At 40.9% G+C, this 24,934-nt stretch overlaps 1 protein-coding gene and 1 long non-coding RNA gene across 2 annotated transcripts in view; one reads left to right on the top strand and one right to left on the bottom strand.

Moving 5' to 3' along the window:
* Positions 1–24,934, bottom strand: part of faf1 (Fas (TNFRSF6) associated factor 1) — a 414,762-nt gene that overhangs the window by 2,109 nt on the left and 387,719 nt on the right. The gene's annotated exons all lie outside the window — the stretch shown is intronic.
* On the top strand, positions 987–13,843 carry LOC148149142 (uncharacterized). The gene is made up of 3 exons (XR_015758152.1): positions 987–1,014; positions 6,121–6,280; positions 13,495–13,843. It is a non-coding gene; the product is annotated as an uncharacterized LOC148149142 (long non-coding RNA).

The raw sequence follows: 24,934 nt of genomic DNA, 5'->3' as shown, positions 1-24,934 counted from the left end.
AATTCAAAATTTTAGTAGTTTGGACAAAGCACCTACAATGCCAAATTCTCATTTTAGTCAGCTGGTTGACTAGTTTATAAAAGATGGAGTTTGTAAGAACACAATATAACTAAAAAAAGAGAAAAGTGTTTGTAATGGTATGAACTTTAAAAAGAAACAATGGCCTCAATTTACACCTGTTACTCATATCAAACTTTTAACACTTTTGAGAGATCATGTGATATAAAAGTTAGCTGTCACACTGGAAAACAAAGTTTAAAAATGATTGTGCACCTCTGTTAATTGCGATGAGGCAGTACACACTTACACTTCATGCTACCAGCTCATTTCAGTGATTTTAGCTTTCAGCTAGCACCAACCACATTGACTGTGGGGCTTATTAGGAGCAAGGTATCATAAGTAGCTAGCACCATTTCATACTAGACTGCACCTCAAAGGAGAGGTGCACTAAGGTAGTAAATACTCACAGGTGTGAAGGTAATAGCTTTCATTTGGGGAATGCAAAAATATGGCAAAACATGGAGGAATCAGAGTTCCTAGATCTTTAAGGCTTCAATGCAAGGCCTGCTGCAAGGATTTAGAGGCCACCAAGAAAAGCACATAAAGGACGATGACAGCAGATAGTTACGGAGGTCAATGTCAGAAGTCTAGCTCCAAGATCCTGACCAAATACTGTAATTTGTTCAAAGATCTAACAAACGTTTAAGGTCAGTGATTTTCAAATGTTTTTTTTTTAAATCAACTGTGTTAACTGAACTAAGACACTGCACGATTCATCATACCCAGTGTGGCTGGACTAGTAATCTAGAGACCCAGATAATGCTTTCAGGACCTGCATTTGAATTCCAATCTGAATTTTTAAAAAAAGGTGGAATTAAAAGCTTAATAATGGTTACGAAACCATTACTGTTTGTTATAAAAACCCATCTAGTTCACTCCTGTCTTTTAGGAAAGGAAAACGATCATTATTACCTCATCTGGTCTTCATGCAATCCTAGGTCTACAACAATGTAGGTGAGTTTCAACTGCCCTCTGAAATGACCAAAATACTCAGTTGTATCGAGCCAGTAAAAAGTTTCAGAAAAAAAGGAACTGGACAGACCACTTGGCATTGATGTAGGCACCAAAACGATAATGGCAAATCTCAGGCTCCTCCTGATATCCCCAGCAGATCGCATGTCAGTTTTCAGTCAATTCGATTCATACCAAGTTGAGATAAAGAAATGGCTGATGACATTGGATACTGCAATACTATGCATTCTGACAACATTCCAGCAATAGTATTGAAGACTAGTTATGGAGAATTTTGCATGCTCCAAGCCAAGCTGTTCCAGTACAGCGACAGCACTGGCATCTACCCAACATTATGGAAAATTGCCCAGGAATGTACTGTGCACAAAAAAGGCACTAAATCCAACCTGGCCAATAACATCAGTCTGTCTTGATCATCAACAGAGTGATATAAGGGGTCATCAATAGTACTATCAAGCAGCAGTTGCTTAGCAATAATTTGAGTTTTACATGGGCTGTGGAGTAGGACGTTACAGTTGGTGCTCATCTGCTCTTTCTGTTTATTTCCCATTTTCTTCTTTATTTATCCTCCTTGTTCTCCCCTGAGGTAGGCTGGAGGCATAGAGCAGAGTGCTCTGGAGGCCCAAGGGGCGGGAACAGCCAGTGGGCTGGAGGCCTGAGCAGAGTGGGGATGGCTAGTGGGCTGGAGTGTCACATGGAGGGAGGATGGCTAGCAGGTTGGAAGCCCGAGCACAGTGGGGATGGCCAGAGGGCTGGAGACCAGAGTAGAGTGGACATGGCCAGTGGGCTGGAGGCTCACAGCGAGCGGGGACAAGCAGCGGGCTGGAGGCTCACAGGGAGCGGAGATGGCCAGTGGGCTGGAGAGCGGAGCAGGGTCAGCCAGTGGGCTGGAGGTCTGAGCAGAGTGGGGAGCGGAGCAGGGTTGGCTAGCAGGCTAGAGGCTCACGGGGAGGGAGGATGACAAGCATGCTGGAGGCCCGAGCAGAGCAGGGATGGCCAGCAGGCTGGAGGCCTGATCGGAGTGCAGAGCGAAGCAGCGGGCTGGAGAGCGGATCAGGGTCAGCCAACAGGCTGGAGCCTCACAGGGAGTGGGGATGGCCAGTGGTCTGGAGGCCTGAGCAGAGTTTGGAGCAGAGCAGGGTCGGCCAGCAGGCTCACAGGGAGGGAGGATGACCAGCATGCTGGAGGCCCGAGCAGGGCAGGGTCGGCCAGCGGGCTGGAGGCTCACAGTGAGGGAGGATGACCAGCGGGCTGGAGAACTGAGGGGAGTGTGATGGCCAGCAGGCTGGAGGCCTGAGCGGAGTGGAGGCGGCCAGCGGGCTGGAGGCCTGAGCGGAGCAGGGTTGGCCAGTGGGCTGGAAGCTCACAGTGAGGGAAGATGACCAGCAGGCAGAAGGCATGAGTGATATGGGACAGATATTGGACTGGGGATCAGTGCAGCAGGAGAAGGGCCACTTGCAAACTTGCAGGTCCAACAATTTACTCAAATTACACTTCTCTAGTGACTGGAGTTTTCCTGAATATCTCCCTCTGTTTCCTGATTTATTGCTCTGTCTAGGATGTTACTTCTATCCTTTATAGTGAAGATTGATGCAAAATATCTGTTGAATTAATCTATCATCTCTATTTTCCATTATCAATTCTCCAGATTCACTTTCTATAGAACCAAAATCCACTTAGTTAACTTGTTTCATTTTAAAATACTTGTAGAAACATTTTACTATTTGTTATTATATTTTTGGCTAGAATTCTTTTGTAATCTTAATCATTTCCTCCATATTAATGTTTAATTATTTGCTGGTCATTTACATTCTTACAACTCTCCTGGTGTCACCTGTGTTTGTAGAATTATAGATTCTTTCTTCTGATTCAGTATGTGGATGTACCTACTAGAGAAGGTGCAAACCTTGACCTACTCTTGGGAAATAAGTCAGGGCAGGTGACTGAGGTGTCTGTGTGGGAGCGCTTTGGGGCCAGTGACCATAATTCTATTAGATTTAAAATAATGGTGGAAAAGGATAGACCAGATCTAAAAGTTGAAGTTCTAAACTGGCGAAAGGCCAATTTTAACGGTATTAGGCAAGAACTTTCGAAAGCTGATCGGGGGCAGATGTCCGCAAGTAAAGGGATGGCTGGAAAATGGGAAGCCTTCAGAAATGAGATATCGGGAATCCAGCGAAAGTATATTCCTGTTAGGGTGAAAGGAAAGGCTGGTAGGTATAGGGAATGCTGGATGACTAAAGAAATTGAGGGTTTGGTTAAGAAAAAGAAGGAAGCATATGTAAGGTATAGACAGGATATATTTAAAAGGGAAATCAGGAGGGCAAAAAGGGGACATGAGATAGCTTTGGCAAATAGAATTAAGGAGAATCCAAAGAGTTTTTACAAATACATTAAGGACAAAAGGGTAACTAGGGAGAGAATAGGGCCCCTCAAAAATCATCAAGCCGGCCTTTGTGTGGAGCCGCAGAAAATGGGGGAGATACTAAATGAGCATTTTGCATCAGTATTTACTGTGGAAAAGGATACGGAAGATATAGGCTGTAGGGAAATAGATAGTGACATCTTACAGAGGAAGAAGTGCTGGATGTCTTGAAACGCATAAAGGTGGATAAATCCCCAGGATCTGATCAGGTGTACCCTACAACTCTGTGGGAAGCTAGAGAAGTGATTGCTGGGCCTCTTGCTGAAATATTTGTATCATCAATAGTCACAGGTGAGGTGCTAGAAGACTGGAGGTTGGCTAACGTAGTGCCACTGCTTGAACAAGGTGGTAAGGACAATCTGGGAACTATAAACCAGTGAGCCTGATGTCAGTGGTAGGCAAGTTGTTGGAGGGAATCCAATCATGTATTATGAAAGGCAAGGACTGATTAGGGATAGTCAACATGGCTTTGTGCGTTGGAAATCATGTCTCACACACTTGATTGAGTTTTTTGAGGAAGTAACAAAGAGGATTGATGAGGGCAGAGCGGTAGATGTGATTTATGTGGACTTCAGTAAGACGTTCGACAAGGTTTCCCATGGGAGACTGATTAGCAAGGTTAGATCTCATGGAACACTGGGAGAACTAGCCATTTGGATACAGAACTGGCTCAAAAGTAGAAGACAGAGGGTGGTGGTGGAGGATTGTTTTTCAGACTGGAGGCCTGTGACCAGTGGAGTGCTACAAGGATCGGTGCTGGGCCCTCTACTTTTTGTCATTTACATAAATGGTTTGGATGCGAGCATAAGAGGTACAGTTAGTAAGTTTGCAGATGACACCAAAATTGGAGGTGTAGTGGACAGCGAAGAGGGTTACCTAGATTACAACAGGATCTTGACCAGATGGGCCAATGGGCAAATGGAGTTTAATTCAGATAAATGCGAGGTGCTGCAATTTGGGAAAGCAAATCTTAGCAGGACTTATACGCTTAATGGTAAGGTCCTAGGGAGAGTTGCTGAACAAAGAGACCGTGGAAAGTTGCATGTAGATAGGATAGTGAAGGAGACATTTGGTATGCTTTTGTTTATTGGTCAGCGTATTGAATACAGGAGTTGGGATGTCATGTTGCAGCTGTACAGGACATTGGCTAAGCCACTGTTGGAATATTGCATGTAATTCTGGTCTCCTTCCTATCGGAAAGATGTTGTGAAACTTGAAAGGGTTCAGAAAAGATTTACAAGGATGTTGCCAGGGTAGGAGGATTTGAGCTATAGGGAGAGGCTGAACAGGCTGGGGCTATTTTCCCTCGAGTGTCGGAGGCTGAGAGGTTTACAAAATTATGAGGGGCATGGATACGGTAAATAGACAAAGTCTTTTCCCTGGGGTTGGAGAGTCCAGAACTAGAGGACATAGGATTCGGGTAAGAGGGGAAAGATATAAAAGACCTACGGGGCAACATTTTCACACAGAGGGTGGTAAGTGTATGGAATGAGCTGCCAGAGGAAGTGGTGGAGCTGGTACAATTGCAACATTTAAGAGGCATTTAGATGGGTATATGAATAGGAAGGGTTTGGAGGGATGTGGGCTGGGTGCTGGCACGTGGGCCTAGATTGGGTTGGGATATCTGGTCGGCATGGACAGGTTGGACCGAAGGGTCTGTTTCCATGCTGTACATCTCTATGACTCTAAGTCTGGTACAATTTTTAACTTTTCTAGTTAACCATGGATGGTAGGTCCAATCTCTTGAAAAATACTGTGCATTCTGAAAGTTATAAGTTTGCCACTGTATCTGTATTCCTGTATTTTAATCTCATTTGTTTAATCATTCTGCATTCATGCCCGCATAACTGCATTTATTTAAGTTGAAAAAAGATGTCGGACCCATTCCCCTCTCCCTCAATCTGATTGTGAAATTCAATCATACTATGATTGTTGCCACGTAGGGGTGCCTTCATTGTTAGATCATTCATTATTCCATTGCACAATACCAAATCTAGTCTGCTCTCTTGTTCAAAACATGCTGTTATAAGAAATTATCCCAAAATAATTCTATGAAGTCCTCATCTAGACTACCTTTGGCCATCTGACTTTGGCACTGTCTATACCTATATTTAAATTTCCAATTATTATTGCTGTGTTTTCTTGAAAAGTTCCCATTATTTCTTACTTTACGGTCCATGCACTAAAGATGCATCAGCCTATAGGGTACCCTGGAACTGTCTGAGAAGAAGGGAAATGAGCTGTTCTTTTACCTGCCAGTACCATCTCTGTTCTTGAAAGGCTTATGCCAGCCATCACTGTGGGAAATAAACATGGGCGGCACGGTGGCACAGTGGTTAGCACTGCTGCCTCATAGCGCCAGAGACCCGGGTTCAATTCCCGCCTCAGGCGACTAACTGTGTGGAGTTTGCATGTTCTCCCCATGTCTGCGTGGGTTTCCTCCGGGTGCTCTGGTTTCCTCCCACAGTCCAAAGATGTGCAGCTCAGGTGAATTGGCCATGCTAAATTGCCCGTAGTGTTAGGTAAGGGGTAAACGTAAGGTGGGTTGCACTTCGGCGGGTCGGTGTGGACTTGTTGGGCCAAAGGGCCTGTTTCCACACTGTAAGTAATCTAATCTAAAAAAAAGTAGGTACCTATGCAGATTGCTAATTTCAGCAACAAAGATGTTTACTTCTATCCAAGATTGCACATAGGTGTCTTTACACCTACCCTTGATTCCATCTGTGGACGAACTGCAAGAGACACCTCCAACCTCATTTTAAGGATGGACATTGGCAAGTTGGATGAGACCTAGAAGAGGTTGCTGATTCCCATTCTCACCAGGTGTGTGCGTGATTTATATAAATCAATATCAATTTTAAACTAGCGTCACATAGATGTTAGTCTACTTATGTGAAGGGGTTTAATAAATAATAAGGTCAGTCTTTTCAGCACCATGATTTTAAACCAGTATGTGCCATACAGCAGATAACTGAAAGCTTCTTGAAATATTAATGTAAGTTTTTTTAAAATATATTAAAGGGATTTATAAGAAGGAATAGAAATCATCAAAAGACATAAGCTTGTTTCTGGTTTTAGAATAATCAAGGAATGACTTTAGTTGAGAAAAACCAAGAGATTGAAAAGACTTTGGGCAGTTCAAAGACCACCTGAATGGATGTCAGATATCAGTACAGTATCTCTCCTAGAAAAGGAGATTATTCAGAGTAGTTAAGGAAATTGGTTACCCCAGTGAAATAATTTAGTTTCTGAAAATTCCAGACCAGGAATATTTGGTTAGAATTTGGTTATTCAAAGCTGAGAAAGTCTTAAGATCTCAGTTAAGTGAGGATTCAAGGGAAAGATGTTAATGCTCACAGGATAGGAATTGCCACTGGTACCTTCAGGCACATGAAAGCTTTTGGTGACCTGTATTTTCAGTCTCTCCTTATGTATCTACATAATATATTCATTTACAACTTGACATTTGAAGAGACTCTTGAAAGACGAGACATCGTCTTAGCTTGCTTGTTGCAGTTTAATATGAAAGTTAAACCAGAAAAGTGCCAACTTTCCCAGACAAAAGTGTAGTACCTTGGGCACTTTGTTACAAAAGGAAGGAGTTACTCTTGACAAGAGAAAATCTGAGCAGTGGGGGAGTGTCCCTAACCTAAGACAGGGAGGGTACTGCATGGGTTCTTTGGTCTCGATGGATACTCGAGGCTATGACATTTGGCCGCTCCACTCCATGATTTGCTGAAGAAATTGGAAAATTCTGAAGGACTGGTTGGGGAAGGATATATGAGGCACACAAAATGTCAGAGTTGGACCCCAGCATGAAGAATCCTTTTGGGTGCTCAAGCAAAAACTTGTCTCATAACTTGTCCTTGACCACAAAAATTTCCATCTCCATCTCATATTAGGAAGCAATACCTGCTTTCTTGGCTTAGAAGTGTTGCGGTCAGAGATCCAAAAGCAGGAAAATGGTTATTGCTTATACCAGAGCTGAAAATGTGTTGCTGGAAAAGCGCAGCAGGTCAGGCAGCATCCAAGGAACAAGAGAATCGACGTTTCGGGCATAAGCCCTTCTTCAGGAATCTTTTGCTATACCAGACAGGGTCAGAAGCCAAACAAGACAAAAATGGAGAATTACTCCAGTATGAACTGCTAGCTTTGATGTTGGCTATTTCACAAACGTTCAGAGACACTCTGGTGCAGAGTTTGAAGCATTTACAGACAACAACCCATCAGTTACTTTCAAATGTTCAAACATCTTGTAACAACAGAATAGCCAGTGAACTCAGTCAGTTTCAATTCCAGATCTGGTACCAGTCAGGCAAAAGTAATGCAAATGCTGATGCCCTCAGTTGAAAGATGGGCACAGGAGGGAAATCACCTCTACCGAGCTGAAGGGGGTCTATGGCTGATGCCTTGTCCCAAGTCAAAGGCAAAGTTTTGACCTTGATTCCCCATGACATTTTGCCTGAGATTCAGCACAGTGTCACCAATGTACCTAAGAATAAAATCCAGTCAAGTAGAGTCAGGTTTGGTTTCATTTTTGCAACTACCTTGAAACATGACCTCAGACAGCTTCAACTGCACTAGTACTGGAAGACCCAATATCCACCAACCCAGTGCTGGCTGATGAAGAGGTCCAAACAGGCATAGAAAATGTTGAGGTGATGAATGGAGGAGGATGAAGTCATCAACTGCTTCATGACAGGGAAAGAGGGGTGAAGCAACACATCCTTCCTGATAGCCTCAAGGTCACGTGATCGTAATAGTTCAAAATCAAGCATGACATCAAACGGTGCAAAACATAATTGCTCTGATCAGAAAGCAGTGTTACTGTCCCTGGATACTTATTAATATTGATGACTACTGTCAAGTCTGTGAAAGGTATAATTTGGTGAAAGTGACCTCACTGCAGCATGGGATTCCAGGTCACCAAGAGACCTCTAGTGGTCCTTGCAATAGCTTTTATGGTCCTTGACTCCAGCAGTAATCAGACTGAGCATGTTCCCATAGTTAATGCAGGCCATTCTCACTTGTGGCCATAAGTTCTCAACTATAATCAATGTGCCAGCACATGATTTGTTTATCTGTTCTGGTGTTCCATATCAGACTTTCAGTGAGCAGGAGTTCAAATGAACTTTGGAAGGCCTGTAGCATTGTTAAGAGTTGCATTACCCTCTATCATCCATAGGATACAGACAGTGCTAACAATTCAAACCAAACTCTACATGAGCATCTGAGAGAAAACAAAAGTGGTCCTAGTACCTTCTGGAATTGGTTTATGCTTAAAATAGCATCCCACTTATCTGCAGACTATTTTCCACACACTCTGTCCTCAATCCTTACCGTGGATGATCTCCTTGGGCTCACCACACTTTCTGAAGATGATGTCTGGTCAATGCATGGGCAGCATCACATGATACTAAACCAGGCATTTGTGATGATGCCCAAGAGGACGGAGAGAGAAGCACTGAGAAGAAAAACATGAAATGGTCTCAAGGATATAGACTGACCTTTCAACTGAGGCAAGAATTTTACAGAATCAGAATATCAGGGGTCAGAAATAGGAGACAGGATCCTGAACCCTGTAGAGTCATCAAGTGGCTGGACATAATTGGTCACACCTATGTTGCTGAACTAATAGTTGGAGGGCAGCCTCATAAAATGGTTCATGGAAAGAAGCAACTTGAGGCCATAATCTGGTGGATTATGTGGAGACAAGAAGCTCACTCAGAGGTGTTGCAGAATGTGAAGTGTTGGATCTTATTGGCTCAAGTGAAAGTCGAATTGGATAATGGTAAGGAACTCTTTAACGACTTGTGTATTGTGACACCATGAGGCACATCGACATGAGAGAGGCCTTATCTCACCCTGGCCAACAGCACAGGGATAACCTGTTGGAGTGGAAACTGCACCTAACCTATGATTCCTGGACATCTGACTGGCCTCGACTTCAATATGGGCAATCATCCACAGAGCCTGGATCCCTTGGAAAATACCAGTACAGATGAGAGGCTGAGAAGGTCCTTGAGGAAATGCTGGATATCACCTCAACCTTCATCATTTATTCAGATTGATGATGCAAAAATAGAATGCTGCTACTGATGTGGACATGTAGATTCTAGCCATCATGGCACAACTGAACCCTGCTTTATGAGCTTTGAACCTTCCATGTGTTCAAATCCCTTGCTGCAGTATTAACACCTTTCTCTTTTGTATTGTCTCCACTCTTTGATTTATCACATCTTCCCAAATTTGATCTCTTGACCCCACTGTTCAATTTAAATTCCTCTCTACTTCTTTAGTTATGTGGCTCACAAGAACACTAGCCCAAGTACAGTTCAGGTGGAGAGTGGAACCTGTACAATCAGGGCACTTTCCCTGATTCTGGTACAACTGCCACATGAATCAGAGCTCACTTCTCCCAAATCAGTCTTTAAGGCATGCATTCATCCCTCTAATTTGATTTGCCCTATACCAATTTGCACATGGATCAGGAAAGAATCCAAAGACTCTGATCTTGAGGTTCTGCTTCTTAATTTGGTGCCTAGATTCTCATACTGAATATGCAGAACCTCTTTCTTTGTTCTGTCAATGACATTTGTACCTACATGGACCATAATGACAGGATTCTCCCCCACTCACTGCAAGTTCATTGCAGCCGAGGAGATGTTTTGATCCCTGGAACTGCACAGACAACACTACCCCCTCAGGACTTATATTTTTTGATGCAATGAACGGTGTCCATTCCTCATCTACTGCTATGTTTTTTTTGTTCTCCCCTCTATGACTCTATTTGAATAATTTTGTGTAGAGTAGTCAGTCCACTCTGTAGCCCTCACCCTTATTCAAACAAGCTTGAAGAACCTTGAACCTGTCAAATAACTGTAAACGTTAGGACTCCTATGGCTCCTGAGCTATTGATTTCTTAACCAGTCTCAGTTGCAGTCACACTAATGACTGAATGCAGTCCTTTAACAAATCAGAAGACCCTATTGTAAGAGGTGTGATTATCTGTTGATACAAAGATTCCAAATAACTTTCCCTCTGCCTGAGGTATTGCAATGTCTGTAGTTCAGCCTACAGTTCACACTAGCTGAGCAAAAGCTGCATAAACCTCAAATGCTTACAGCAGAATTGTTTGACCTTGATCACAGGGGCATTTTGGAGCTCTCAGATGCTACAGCTTAATCTACTTTATGTAACTGCTTAATTATTTTATTCAATTTTTTACTTTTATAATATTTCAATAATTTTATCAGTAAATGCTACACAATTAGGAATGGATTCCACCTTAGACAATTAACAGATAGTTATCAAATAGCTAGCTAGTTCTCATGTACTACAATAAGAACTAATTCTTGGGGGCTGTAAAGTTATAAAAACCCAAAACAAAGTAGCACTTCTTTTCTGTCCTTTCTAACTCCCTTAATCATCAACATTCAGCACTCTATAATAAGTTGAAGTGCAAAATTGCACAAAATTGGCTAGTTTATATGTTCCTAACACAAAAGGCCTAGCTGCCCAATAGACAATAGGTGCAGGAGTAGGTCATTCGGCCCTTTGAGCCGGCACCACCATTTATTATGATCATGGCTGATCATCCACAATCAGTTTCCTGTTCCTGCCTTATCCCCATAACTCTGATTCCACTATCTTTAAGAGCTCTATCCATCTCTTTCTTGAAAGTATCCAGAGACTTGGCCTCCACTGCCTTCTGGGGCAGAGCATTCCATATATCCACCACTCTCTGGGTGAAGAAGTTCCTCATCAATGCTGTTCTAAATGGCCTACCCCTTATTTTTAAACTGTGTCCTCTGGTTCTGGACTCACCCATCAGCAGAAACATGCTTCCTACCTCCAGAGTGTTCAATCCTTTAATAATTTTATACATCTCAATCAGACTCCCTCTCATCTTTCTAAACTCAAGTGTATACATGCCCAGTCGCTCCAATCTTTCAACATATTATAGTCCTGCCATTCTGGAAATTGACCTAGTGAACCTACGCTGCACTCCCTCAATAGCCAGAATGTCCTTCCTCAAAAGCCAGAATGTCCTTCCTCAAATTTGGAGACCAAAACTGCACACAATACTCCAGGTGCAGTCTCACCAGGGCCCTGTACAGCTGCAGAAGGACTTATTTGCTCCTATGCTCAATTCCTCTTGTTATGAAGGCCAGCATGCCATTAGCTTTCTTCACTGCCTACTGTACCTACATGCTTGTTTTCATTGACTGTTGTACAAGAACAGCTCGATCTCGTTGTACTTCCCCTTAACTTAGCTCCATTTAGATAGTAATCTGCCTGCCTGTTCTTGCCACACACTTATCCACATTAAACTGCATTTACCATGCATCTGTCCACTCACCTAGCCTGTTTAAGTCACCCTGTATTCTCATAACATCCTCCTCACATTTCACCCTGCCACCCAGCTTTATGTCATCAGCAAATTTGCTAATATTACTTTTAAAGCCTTCATCTATATCATTAATGTATATTGTAAACAGCTGCGGTCCCAGCACCGAACATTGTGGTACCCCACTGGTCACCGCCTGCCATTCTGTAAGGAACCCGTCTATCACTACTCTTTGCTTCCTGTAAGTCAGCCAAGTTTCAATCCAAGTCCGTATATTGCCCCCAGTACCATGTGCCCTAGTTTTGCTCACTAATCTCCTCTGTGGACTTTCAGGAAGCCTTTGATAAAGTCCAAGTACACTACATCCACTGGCTCTCTCTTGTCCATCTTCATAGTTACATCCTCAAAGAAATTCCAGAAGATTAGTCAAGCATAATTTCCCCTTCGTAAATCCATGTTGACTCTGACCTATCCTGTTACAGCTATCCAGATAAGTCATAATTTCATCGTTTATAATTGACTCCAACATCTTTCCCACCACTGACGTCAGGTTAACCAGTCTATAATTCTCTGTTTTCTCTTTCTCCCTCCCTTCTTGAAAAGTGGGACATTAGACACCCTCCAATCCACAGGAACGGATCCTGAATCTTTAGAACATTAGAAAATGATTACCAATGCGCCCATGATTTCTAGAGCCATCTCCTTAAGCACCCTGGGATGTAGACCATCAGGTTCCAGGGACTTATCAGCCTTCAGACCTAACAGTCTATCCAACACCATTTCCTGCCTAATATAAATTCCCTTCAGTTCATCCATTACCCTAGATCCTTCAGCCACTATTACATCTGGGAGATTGCTTGTGTCTTCCCCAGTGAAGACAGATCCAAAGTACCTATTCAACTCTTCTGCCATTTCCTTGTTCCCCATAATAAATTCACCCGTTTCAGTCTTAAAAGACCCAATTTTAGTCTTAACCATTTTTTTTCTTTTCACATACCTAAAAAATCTTTTACTATCCACCTTTATATTTTTGGCCTGTTTGCCTGCGTACCGCATTTTTTTCTCCACATATTACCTTTTTAGTTATCCTCTGTTGTTTTTTAAAAGTTTCCCAGTCCTCCGGCTTCTCGTTCATCTTTGCTATGTTATACTTCTTCTCTTTTATCTTTATATAGTCCTTAACTTCCCTCGTCAGCCATGGCTGCCCCTGCCCAGCACATAGAAGATCCATTTCACCTGCTTCATTATATAACTAAGCCCAATCACTCTTCCACTGAAGACTTTGTTAAGACTGTTTAAAGCTGACAACTTTAGAATTTAAACTGTACATTTCAAAACAAAATTAGCTATGTATGACAGATCTTGCCTTCGTCTCGAGGTGCTGCTGACTCCATGATGTCCTCCTCTTAACTTTTTCCTCTAGAAGATGGTGCAGTTCTGCAGCATGAAGCAGAACACCATGAATCTTGACACAGGCACTAAACACTCCAGTAACGTTCCCTTTACTTTTTCCACTGGACATCCTCACCAATTACTTGCTCCTTATCCCCCTTTATCAACAATGTAAAATAAATTCCCAGCAATTTCAGTTGTAAAAATGAGTCACTAAACTTGAAATGTTATCTGTTTTTCTCTCTCTCTCTCTCCAGAGATGCCAAATTTATGTAGTACTTTGTTTCTTTTTCAGATCTTCAGTACTTCGCTTTTATATTATTACACAAGTTCATTATATTGGTGTCCTATATCCAACCATCTTCAGCTGCTTCATCCTCACAACGTTCAGCATATTTGCGAATCCTCAGATACTGAAGCAACCTCTTTTCATATACAACATCTGGTCTACATCCAAGCACGATCTGATGATTGGTAAGTAACATTCACCCCATTCAACTTCCAGGCAATGACCATCTCGATCAGGGCAGAATCCAACCATTTCTCCAGAATCTTAATAGCAAGATCATCTCTGAATCCCCCATTACTAACATTCTGAGATTACCACTGATCAAAAACTGAACTGTACGGGCCATATAAGAACAGTGGAGAAAAGAGCATGAGGCCAGGAAGTTTGCAGTGACTAACTTACCTCCTGACTCCACAGTATCCATCTACCATCTACAAGGCACAATCCAGGAATATGATTGAATGTTCTCCACGTGTCTGGATGGATGCATCTCCAATAACACCATCCAGAAACAAAGTATCCCGTTCAACCCACACCCCATCTACGATCTTCATCTTTGATGTACAGTGGCAGCAGTGTGTTCTATCCACAAGATGTACTGCATAACTCACTATGGCTCCTTGACAGCAAACCTGTGACATTTACTATCTATAAGGACAAGAGCAGCAGATGCATGGGAACACCAACACCTGCAAGCTCCCCTCCAAGTCACATAGCCTCCTGACTTGGAACTGTAGCACTGATCCTTCACTGGTGCTGAATCAAAATCCTGGAACTCTCTTCCTAATAGCACTCTGGGTGTACCTATGCCCCCAGGGCAGCAGCAGCAGCAGTTCAAGATTGCAGATCAACATGACCTTCCCAGGGCAACTTCAGATCTCAATAGATGCTGGCCTACCCAGCAATACCCACATTTCAAAAACAAATAATAAAGGGTGTACTGACAGGATCAACTCTACTTATCACCAGTCTCTCTCTCTATATTGTTAAGTTATTAGACTGCTTATGTGACATCCAGTATTCGATAAACAGAAATGTATACAAATTAAATACTAGGAAAACTGTAGCTTTTTTACTCCACTACTTCAAACTCCATTTTGTAACAAATGATTCTCTCTCCAAGTAAACCACACTGTTTTAACCTTGATATCATATTTGAACTTGAGATGAGCTTCTGATCATGTATTCCACGATCACAAAGAGAGCCTACTTTTACCTCCTGCAGTTACCTGACTTTATCCCTGTCTCAGTTCATCACCCATTGAAACTTTCATTGGTTTGAACCTTGAACTTGCCTACTCCAGTACAGTTCTGGCTCCTCTCCCACATGCATGCTTTGTAAACTTGAGGTCATCCAAAACCTCTGCCCATGTCTTAATTTGCAATCAATTCCATTCACATACCATCTTTGAGTAGTAACCTATATTAACTACTGGTCAATCAACACCTTAATTTTAAAATTCTCATTCTTATTTTCAAATCTCTCCAGAGCATTGCCCCTCTCTATTTCTGTAATTTCCTGCAACCTTCTGAGATATTTGAGGTCATCTAATTCTAGCTTTCTGAGCACAAAGGGCAGGACAGTTGATGTTTCAGGCATAAGCACTTCATCAGGAATGTGGAGGGGGAAGGGGGCTGACAGATAAATAAGGGGTGGGGTGGGACAGGGAAAGATAGATGGAATGGTGATAGGTGGATGCAGGTAGGAGGTGACTGTGATAGGTTGGTTAGGAGGGAGGAGCGGATAGATGGGTAAGAAGATGGACAGGTAGGTCAGGTCAGGAGGGCAATGCTAAGTTGGATCTGAGATGAAGTGGTGGGTGGGGAGATTTGGAAACTGGTGAAATCAATGATGATGCCATGTGGTTGTAGGGTCCTGAGGCAGAAGGTGACATGCTCTTTCTCCAGTCAGTAGGTGCCTTTGATTTGGCAGTGGAGACAGGGAGTTGAAGTGGTTGGCTACAGGGCTGTGGGGTTGGTTGGACCAGAGATATTCCCTCAACCTCTCCATGAGTTGGCGCTCGGTCTCCCCAGTGTAGAGGAGGCCACATTGAGGGCAATGGATGCTGTAAATGAGGATCTATCTGTCCATCTTCCTCCCCACCTATCCGCCCCACCCTCCCCACCGACCTATCAGAATCACCTACCTGCTTCCACCTACTGTCATCCCACCTACCTTTCCCCCTATTTATCTCTCGGTCCCCTTGCCCCTCCACATTCCTGATGAAGGGCTTATGCCTGAAATGTAGAATCTCCTGCTCCTCAGATGCTGCCTGACCTGCTGTGCTTTTTCCAGCACTACACTTTTCAACTGGACTCTCTCGCACCTGCAGTGCTCACTTTCACCTGGCTTTCTGAGCTTCCCTGACTTTAAACACTTGCCCACGCGTGGATGTGACTTCAGTAGCCTAGGCCCTAAATTTTGGATTCCCTGCCTGAATCTCTTCACCTCTCCACCTAATTTTCCTCCTTTAAGTAATTCCTTGATAACACTTTGATCTAACTTTTGTTCTTCTGATCTACCACTTCCTTATGTGGTTTAGTGTCACATTTGTTTTTTTATTACTCTGACAATGTTGCATTACATTAACGCTTCTACATACATAGTAGTTATTGCTGTTGATGCAATTACAATCATGCTCTGATTAGATCATGTCTAAGTGGACAGAAAGGGGCTGTCTAGAGTGCTACAGGCCTGGCTTTATCTAATTTGTGTCCCCCTTATGATTCTGTTCATCAGTTGCTCACAGTATAGCAGATGTGTAAGTATTATCCCCTTCAGGTTGGTGTGGTTCTGTAGCATGAGGCAAAACATGAATCTTGACACCAACTCAAAGGACTCCAGGGGTCCTCCAGAACAATCCAGGCAGGAGAAACAATGTTTCAGGATACCAGTCTTGATCAATCTTTGTGCACAAGGACATGAGTTGTGCACGATCCGCCATGTTATTATTGGATTACACACTCTTTAGTTTACTGTGGTGGCTCAAGGATGACTAGAGACAAGCAATAAATGCTGGTCAGCCTGCGAAGCCAACGTTCCACAAGAGAATGAATAAATAAATAAAGTTTTAATAACTGCTTCAGGTTACTGGACATTGCCCTGCATCGTCTTTTGCTACTGATTACACACAGTCTGGGTATGGAATTCTTTTCAGTTTTGACATGGGCATGGTTAAAATCCAGCACCAGTCAAGAGACATGCGTGCAAGCAATGATACCTTACGTCATAGGGAAATGTAATATGTTCAATCCACCTGGCAAGAGAATAAAACAGATCTTTTTACTGAATAAGCAACCTTGTGAACCAGTGAACAGAAAGGTGCAAGATGTTATGAACAGCTAGATAGATTAGTTCATTGGCATGGTCACCTTCAAGAGAATTTGACAAGGTTGTCTTTGCCTTGCTCTGAAGTAGCAGTTGTGGCTGCAGTAGGCAGAAGATTCCAGTGATAATATCTTTACTGAGGCAGAGACATCTCACACTTTATTTATTACATGCTGAGATTAAGGTGAAGAAATGTTTGTTTGTAGCCCTAGCCGATGTGGCCTCTCACTGCTCTTCAACCTATTCCTCATCTCCCTTTTCCAGCAGCTTGGTTTGTTCCGCATGGTCTCTCCTGACTGTCCAAGTCATAATATATTTCAAGGACAATGTCTGCTTGTACACAAATCAAAACATCAAAATAGGGCAGGAAAACTTGAAAGTCAAAATCTCAAAGCTACAAAAATACAAATGGTCAAAAACTGTGCGCTTTAAAAGCATTACACAATCAATTTTCCAAATTACTCCGATTTGTGTCAAAGATTGTGGAGTGGCAGAAAGCATAAGGGACTGTCAGAGAATACAGGAAGATATACATAGCCTGCGAGTTGGGCGGAAAAGTGGCAGATGGCTTTCAATCCAGACAAATGCGAGGTGATGCATTTCGGCAAGTCTAATTCTAAGGTGAATTATACAATGAACGGAAGAGCCTTGGGAAAAGTTGATGGGCAGAGAGATCTGGGAGTGCAGGTCCATTGTACCCTCTAGGTTGCTGCACAGGTGGAGTGGTCAAGAAGGCATATAGTATGCTTGCCTTCATTGGACGGAGTATTGAGTACAAGAGCTAGCAAGTCATCTTAAAATTGTCCAAGACATTGGTTCGGCCGCATTTAGAATACTGTGCACAGTTTTGGTCGCCACAATATCAAAAGAATGTGGACGCTTTGGAGAGGGTGCAGAGAAGGTTTACGAGGATGTTGCCTGGTATGGAAGGTGCTAGCTATGAAGAGAGGTTGAGTAGGTTAGGTTTATTTTCACTAGAAAAAAAAAGGAGATTGAGGAGGGACCTGATTGAGATTTACAAAATCATGAAGGGTACAGACCGGGTGGATAGAGACAAGTTTTTCCCAGGGTGAAGGATTCAATAATGAGAAGTCATGCTTTCAAAGTGAGAGGTGGAAAGTTTAAGGGGGATACACGCGGTAAGTACTTCACACAGAGGGTAGTGGGCGTTTGGAACGCGTTGGCAGCAGAGGTGGTAGAGGCAGGTACAGTAGGTTAATTTAAGATGCATCTGGACAGATGCATGAGTAGGTGGGGAGCAGAGGGATACAGATGCTTAGGAATTGACCGACAGTTTTAGACAGTACATTTGGATCAGCTCAGGCTTGGAGGGCCGAAGGGCTTGTTCCTGGGCCATAAATTTTCTTTGTTCTCTTTGTCAAACTTCTCATCTAATATCCATCATCAGATGATAAGAAATTACCTGAAATCAATCTTGGAGAAAATCAGTGTCATTGGTAGAGACTGAAGACAAATTCATTCCTGAGCCTGCAACTCTACTTCTCTGCCTAGTCATTGTCTAAACTGAATCAGATCATTGGTGACCTAGCTGACCCTGAACTGTGCTTCTGACCCCATATCCTCATCATAACTATATGCATTTATCTCCCTAATACTATTCACCTCATCCCATCAGCTGCTGAAACTCGGATCTGTCTTTATTACTTCTTAAGTTTATAATCCCAATGGTCAATTTCCCTTGATAAACTTGAATTCATCTAATGTTCTGCATCTCATATCCTAACTCCAGGCTTGCTTCCCAATCAGCCATTTTTGCTGACCTACATTGACAATGCCTTAATTTTAACGATTACATTACTGTTTAAAATGCCTCTGTGACTTTGCCTCTTCCTATCTCTTGTGATGGAAGGTGTGTGAAAAACATTATCATGTTTAGTATTTAAATTGTTTTTGTAAAAAAATGAATGGATGTCAGTTAGTGTTGCAGAAGAGTTTTCAAAAGGCCAGAAATTCATTCTGGAACAGTGAGCTAAATGTACCAGTTGAAGAAAACACCTGATTGTCAATAAGGGTTTGGGAGAACCCTCAAGTCAGAACCTCTGGAATGTTAACAGATTAACGTTTTTATGCAGTGTAAATGTTTGAAGTAATTAACCTTGTATTGAATTCAGTTCAAAAAACATCAAAGTTTTATTTGGGAAGAATAAAGAGTGGAGTTCAGAAGAAAGTTTTAGTTTCTTTATGAGCAGATTTTGGTTCAGAAGTAACCAGTCACTGCAACAGCAGTGTTTTTCTATTTATGATGTTTCCAAGCAAAGAGAAATTGGGACTGAAATTTTAAGATTGTTAAGAGTGGAAAAACACCAGGCCATCAGAATTATGAAAAATTGATACCATCATAAAGTTCTCTCTTTTGCTCAAGAGAAAGAAACTGAAAGGAATCAGTTAATTAGAAGCTTAAAGAGTTGAAATAGGAGTATAAATTCTCTGGGCACGAGTCTCTGTAATGAAGAGTGTTTGGAAACAAGTTGATACTTTATTTTAATGTTTATATTAAGATCTTTCTAACTCTTAAAATATATAACTTGATTCTGAGGAAGGGTCATCAAACCCCAAACGTTAACTTTGATTTCTCTTCACCGATGCTGCCAAATCTGCTAAGTTTTTCCACCAACGTTTGTTTTCGTTTCTTGATTTACAGCATCCACAGTTCTTTTGGTTTTTATTGCTCGATTTGTTTGTGTAATAACAAATACTTGTTAGAAAGTACCTGCAGTCTCATGTGAATATATTTCAGTGACCAACCACCATATTAATGATAAAAAAAACACATGATGAATCAAGCCAGATTTCATTCTTAGATTTGACTTGTCCAGTAGTACCAGCAAGGACCATAACACTCTGCAATCCTGACCCCCTTGTGTATCCTCTATCCGCCCTACTTTTTGGAACAGTGCTTTCAATGGCCTCAATGCTAAATGCAGGAATTCTCATTCTAAAATTCTTGAAACTTTCTTGTTCCCTTCAAAATACTCTTAAAGCCTACTTCTTAAAGTAAGCTTTTGATCACTGGTCCTAATATCTCATGGCTTAGGACAGGAATTTGTTTGTTGAAGTACCTTTGAATGTTTTAAAGGTGTGATAGAAATGAAAACTGGTTGCGGCTGCTGCAGCAAAATGTCCATTTTACAATCTACTACCCGCCTGCTGGATCCATTGTTGGACTGTTTTCCTTACTCTCACGAACTGTGACATGGTCAAGCCTAGCACTATTGTTTTCATTATTAGACAAAAGTTCCTAATATAATTAATTCAAACAAATTGCTGGCAATCGCAGATGTAGCTACTTCCCCTATTGGTAGGGATGCTCTGACCATGCAAGAACTGGTTGGCAATAGTTTCTGGTTTTAGTGTTTCCTATGATAAATGGAGCACATGCATTGCTTATGGTACATCAAGTGAAACTAGCAGTACAACTTTACAGGTACTAAATATTTGTTGAAGTGCCATTCCACAGCATAAATTGCACCAAATTTAATTTTGGAGTAAATTACTCCAGCTGCTGGAATCTATACTGAAAACAACCAATACTGGAGATCACAGTGGGTCAGACAGCATCATGGAGAGAGAGCAAGCTTATAATTTCGAGTCTAGATGACTCTTTGGCTGGTTCATAGATATTTTCACAATAAAAATATGAACTGCATTTTTCATTCTGCAGGCATTTCATGTGAACACCACAGCTGTCAAAACAATGTTTCTGCAATGTAGCAGATCTCCAAAAATAGTACCAGCTATCCATGCCATTTTGTTTTCTTCCTTTGGGTATGGACCTTGCTGTAATATCCAAACTTACCTTGTTGGAAAATTAGAATTTACCCAATGAAGCTTTGAAGTGGGGTGAATTGGAATTTCTAATCATTAGCAGCTTTTTCTTTCTGTGTCATTGCTAACACAAAACATGGTAGGTTTTTTCCCCCTCTATTTGAGTACTTTTCATTGCAAGTCAATATTCTGATTAGGTGAAACTGCAAAAAAAAGTGAATTCTGACAATGGAAAAATATCTTTGGGTTTATAAAATTTGGGATATTTTACATGTAGGCAGTGGTCCAGCATGATTTTTTTATAACACGGGATTGCATCAGAACAGAACTACTGTGATATAGCTTTTTCCAACAAAGCAAGGTTAGCTTTTCTGGCCTGAATCAAATCAACTGAATCATGCATCCTCTTCCTTTTACCTGAAAATGATCTGCAGGTAGCTAGTGGTAATTGCTTGCTTTACTTGTGGGTAAAGATGAAACTGCTGTTAAATTTGACTTCACTTTCCCATCTTCATATAGTTGACTATCTTGCATTTCTTCAGGTGTAAAGTATTGTACTTTTAGCCAGCTATATTTGCAAACTTCTCTTTTCCACTTGCTGATTTGTTGCACTGAGGTCAGGAAGGTTGTCATACTTGAACAGCCAATCCAGATCAGGAATTTAATTCAAACTCAGTGAAAAATGTTACTAGTCAGATGGAAATTATAACTCACGTTTAAGCCAAAAACTGAATTCAGATGATGAACTGAGTGATGAATTTAAAATGCATTTTTGATGGGAAAATTTTTGATTCCAATTAACAAATAAGATATACTTAAATGGTGAAAAGACTGTATCCATTATATATTTCAAAATTCTACAAGCTTCCTTTGTGATACAGGTACGAAGAATTTCTTGTTTATGTTTTCTCACTGTAGAGTCCATCTGCTACAGTCAATTGCACTAGAGTACTGTAATGATATTACATTGGGATTTATAAATCTCAACTCAAATGTATGTACCAGAAGGAGGTAATTTTCTAGCTCTAACTCACATCACTTTCATCTTACAGCTTACATCTAATTTGACAGCACTTCTTTTCAAATCCCTATAGATAATACAAATCTATGGAGTAGAACAAGAAACAATGGTAGGTGCCAGATGCATCCAGAGCTCACCAACTCTGGTAACAACGGCATGGAACGCAAATATCTTTTAATGAACGCTATTCACTCGACTGTAACCATACAAACTGGGGTGTATTCAAGGTCATGGTGTATTTTAAGGTATACATTTTTCAACTTCGTGCTATCAGTTTAAATGCCAAATGAAATTATAAACTCAATTTATTTACCTGCAAGTCTTTATGAGAGGAATGCATACATATGGACTGTACATAGGGATCATGCCTCTTGTTGCCCTTCAAACACTGAATTCCCCAAGGAGAGCAGAGTTTGCAAATGTTTACACCATTATCCAATTAACAGACAATAACACTCGAACATCTGTCAACAAACAAAGCTGTTGTTTTGCTTCGCTGCAAGGCATTCCTGTTCATTTGGCTTGTCTATGAGCTTAATTAACACATCATACTGGCCTATTGTAAATAAACTTTCTATTCTCTTATTTTGTGCGGCTCTTTACAATTTCCTTTTGTTAGTTTATTCTAGTCCTTTAATCATCATCTTTCTATAGTGACTTAATTTACTCATTTCATGAAGGGTATAATGTATTTCATTAGATTTCATAGAAAATGGAAATTGAAAATAATTTTACAAAGACATGAGCCAAAACATCATTTGAAAAGCAAAATAAAAACTATTGCGAGATAGTAATAAATGTGAAGTGACTGAAGGGACAGAAAATGGACTTGAATTTGAGTTTGTAAGCATAGCGGAACAAAGTTTTGAAGCTGTCAACAGCAGGGAAGATAGGAGAAAAACATGTGCACTAACAAATGACTGAGAAGACTGAAGGATGCCAGAGGCACAGACACTGATAGAGCAGAGACGTTTTCTCAGCATTTTAACTTAGCATTAATGTATCTTCTGCCACACTTTTGTGGGTGACACGGTGGCACAGTGGTTAGCACCGGGTTCAATTCCCGACTCAGGCGACTGACTGTGTGGAGTTTGCATGTTCTCCCCGTGTCTGCGTGGGTTTCCTCCGGATGCTCCGGTTTCCTCCCACAGTCCAAAGATGTGCAGGTCAGGTGAACTGGCCATGCTAAATTGCCCGTAGTGTTTGGTAAAAGGGGTAAATGTAGGGGAATGGGTGGGTTGTGCTTTGGCGGGTCGGTGTGGACTTGTTGGGCCGAAGGGCCTGTTTCCACACTGGAAGTAATCTAATCTAATCTAATATAATAAAGTTAATTTGACTCTAACTCACGATCTCAGCGTTAGTTTTGGTAAACAGCTTAAAATGTTCCATACTCTGCTATTATATTGTTTCAGAATTTTAGTTAGAAGCAAGTTTAAAGTGAGTTACAAATATAAATTTTATTACATATTAAAATAATAACTTTTCTGCCTCCTAACTCTGACATTGTGATCCTGCAGGAACAGCTCAACAATTTTAAACATACGTACAGGTCAAGACATTACCAAAAGGTCAACCATAAGTATACACAAGATTATGTGATCTTTCCTGATGTTGCACATGGAAATTCAAGGCATATCTTAAGCAGAAATGGCATTTTGACAAGGGGATAATTGGACTAAAGTCCAATCACCATCATAAATTATATATTTTGTAATCATAAATGCTGCATAGTTGCTCATCGAAACTATCCCTATTAATATACTATTATCATGCCCATCAACAAGTGGTTGTTCTACCGATTTCTGTGAAAATCTGAGCAACCTAATCTCAGAAATGTAGCGAATTCTGCTGACAATCAGATAACTATAAATTTATTAGTTAAGTACCGGTCTCCAAACAATAAATTTATTTTACACTAAACATTTCTTAAATTGTGTTTATTCTCTACGACATTTATAAAAAAGTGGATTTTTGATGGGACAAATGCTTAAATCAATTCAATTATCAAAAGTACTTATTGCTCTCAAGTTTCAGATGGTTTCACCACTGAAATAACAAAGTCAGAGACAGTTCACATAGCATGTCTTAACATTGTTCTACCAGGTAAGTCTATTTTATCAAGGATCAAGATTCAAATTAAATGCATCTACTTTTCACCCATAAGACTTTGTGTAGCATATACTATTCAGATATGGCCTCCTTTTGACTAGCAATAGAAATTATGTCCAACATATGTGTTCCAATTGATTTTCAAATCATTTATATTCTGCAATGTTCAACTGATATAGCACTCAATTCTGCTAATCCACCACATTGAATCATAGCAAACATTTCAACAAATTCATATGATCTGCAGCTCTTTTCATAATGAAGGAAGGAGCTAATATTATTCCTTTAAAATTAACATTAACATTATTTTCTACTTTATCTGAAGCCTTTTGTTCTTCAAGGAGTAAAGTATAGAAATACAAAATGAATCAACCTAGCACTCTCTTTATGTTAGTGCTGCTGTTTGAAAAGTCAAAGTACTAGATTCACTACTGGATTGGTTCAAAAAGCAAACATGTACAAAACTGAAAATCTATAATTTAATAATAGAAGTGCATTCAAAATATGCATGCACAATGCTAAAGTAATTTCCACTTCAGAAAAAATATACTGGACAGTATAATTGCATTCTCCATCTGTTCTAAAATTAATATTGCACTGGCAGTGATAATATAGAGATTATTAATGAAGGCAGAAGAAGGAGAAGTGACTCCATGAATACTTAAGCAATTTTATTCAAGTCAGAAATGTGCAGGTCTAGGTGGAGGCCATGTGATATAAATAAAAAAATTCAGATAAAGTTAATAAAATCTGAATTGGAAAGTAGATATGTCAAGCAGGAGCATAATAGAATCGGAATGAATGGGCTTTTGTTTGATATGAACAACCAAACAATCTGGGGACTGTGATGACTATTGGATCATCATTCTTGCAATGCTTGTCATCATATAACGTTTGTGTTTGTCACTCTGCAATTAACTTCAATAGATCAACGACTTTATAAACTATGTCCTGCAATATGTTAAGATGTTCTTCTCGATTGTTTCATTTTCTCATTTGTTAATGCCTGCTTAAGCCTTCACACCTGCCTTTTTTTAAGCAAAAAGAAATACCAATGCAGAACGTTGTAGAAGATAATGGTGCTGAAGGGATTCGTGTTCATCGTACACGGATTCCACCCATTTTATTAATACCACACCCAGTCTGTAAATAGATATAAGTAGGCCTACTCTAGCTGTTCGAGGGAGCAGATTTATCTGTAC

This window comes from Chiloscyllium plagiosum, unplaced genomic scaffold (assembly GCF_037043375.1).
Source record: "Chiloscyllium plagiosum isolate Xiang-an unplaced genomic scaffold, Cpla_swu_hap1 HiC_scaffold_9, whole genome shotgun sequence".
Lineage (NCBI taxonomy): Eukaryota > Metazoa > Chordata > Chondrichthyes > Orectolobiformes > Hemiscylliidae > Chiloscyllium > Chiloscyllium plagiosum.
This window is presented reverse-complemented; position numbering and strand designations above follow the sequence as displayed.